A 2,119-nucleotide genomic window follows, 5' to 3' on the forward strand; every position below is an offset into this window, starting at 1 on the left:
TGTCCATTCAATGGACCAGCCACTCTTAAAATTGAAATGAAAAACATACCTTTTGAAAATATCTGTTTATGTTAGAGCAAGCAGCCTTTAGGGATTTCTTTCTGATGGTTCTTGTTACTATAAGGAAAATTCATTTCTTTAATATACTTGTTGTATATTTTTGAGTTTTTGTCAGTCAAATTGGTTCTCTTATTTGAGGAACTATATAGAACTCAGTTTTTGTAAACAATTTTAGTTATTATTCTATCAATGGTTCTTGTTACCATATGCCATATGCAAGTTCTTTCATTATGTTGGTCATAATAAATACTTGAGTGATGGAAATTAAATTTTATATTATATTTATTACTACTATTTCTATTTCATCTTATTCATTACTTTTTTGTATATATTCTTAAGATAAGGTATTTTGAAAGTCAAAAAAATAAAGAGAAGGTATTTTTGGTATAATTTGTATATAAATAAGAAAAAGAATGATAGTGATAAAATAAAAGGGATTATAGGAATATTTTTCATGTTGTAGAATCATTAAATAGGGATTATAGGAATATCTTTCATTGAATATTTATAATTTTTTTTAATTTTCAATTAGGTCCTTATACTTTTTTTCTTTTCAATTAGGTCCCTAGGGGTATACAAGTAATTTCACAATTTACTAACATTTTTTTAACGTTTAACGTTAACAAGGACTAAATTGAAAAAAAAGTATAGGGACCCAATTGAAAAGAAAAAAAATATAGGGACCTAATTGAAAATTGGGTGAAACTATAGGGACCTACAGAGTAATTAAACCAATAATAAAATAATAATTTAAATAATAAATAATTTAAAATTCCATTCTTTTGGGTTTCATGTTTTGAAAAGATTGAATAATCTTTTCATTGTCAATACAATCAAATATCTCTCTTTCTATGTATGTCCTTAAAAATTCATCTCCCATACAATTGTGAAGCCGACTCTTTATAATGTTCATAGCAGAAAAATTTCTTTCAACTGATGCAGTTGCTACAGGAAAAACTAAAGCTAACTTCAAAGGAAGAAACACTACTAATGGATAAACAATATTTTTTCGAGTCTCAACCAATTTCTGAGAAAGAGCACCAATCCCATTTAAGTTTGAGAATTGATCATCAGAACGCACATCTGGTATGAAGTTCTCAAGTTGACTATCAAGTGCCAAAAGTTAAGTAGAAGAAAATTCTAATGGATAGAATTGAGCTAACTGGATTAATTTCTCCTTATCAAACACAAGAAATGAGTGTCTTGGATTCAGACAAGCTATACAAAGAAGTAATTCAGTATTCACCTCTGTAAAACGATTGTTGAGTTCTTGAAGTTGTCTATCAACTACTTGATAGAATATCTCAACTTGAAAATGATGCAAATTTGAGATCTTTTGAGCTTTGCGTCTTGATCTTTCTTATGACACAAATATATCATCCATTTTTAGAATAGTAATATTATATTTGTCACAAAACAATGAAACTTCGTCAAGTAAAAGAGACCAACCATCATCTCTTATAGTTTGCAACCGTTGCTTAGACACTTTAACCAATGCCATAGCATTTACAATGTCTTGATCATTCTTTTGTAACGCTTGAGATAATTTATTAGTAACTCCCAAGATATTTTTCATCAAGTGCAAGTTGAAAATGAATTTAAATGATTGAATGACATTCAATAAATGACGTGCTTCACCTTTTTGTTCTGAATTATTTCCATCTTCCTCAACATATTCAAGAACATTGACCACGGACGGAAACAAAGAAATTAATCTAAGTATAGTTCCATAGTGTGAACCCCATCTAGTATCTCCACCTCTTTTCAAAGCTATTTCTTGATTCAAACCACGTCCACTAGCAATTTTTCCACTTTGTAATGCTTCAATTGTCTTAGTCATCTGACTATCACGAAGCATATCTCTTCATTTACACGAAGCTCCAATAACATTGCACAAATCAGTTAAAAATTAAAAAGTAAAGCAATTTCAACTTGTTTTTTTTTTTTTTGCAACCATTACAAGAGCTAACTGAAGTTGGTGAGCAAAGCAATGTACATAGAAAGCATAAGAATTTTCTTTCAATATCAAAGTTTTCAAACCATTAAATTCTCCTTGCAT

General features: G+C 28.9%; 1 pseudogene; it reads right to left on the bottom strand.

The window, feature by feature from the left end:
• Nucleotides 1-826: 826 nt before the first annotated feature.
• On the bottom strand, nucleotides 827-2,119 carry LOC107484616 (uncharacterized; annotated as a pseudogene).

The sequence above is a fragment of the Arachis duranensis genome, chromosome 4 (genome assembly GCF_000817695.3).
Source record: "Arachis duranensis cultivar V14167 chromosome 4, aradu.V14167.gnm2.J7QH, whole genome shotgun sequence".
Lineage (NCBI taxonomy): Eukaryota > Viridiplantae > Streptophyta > Magnoliopsida > Fabales > Fabaceae > Arachis > Arachis duranensis.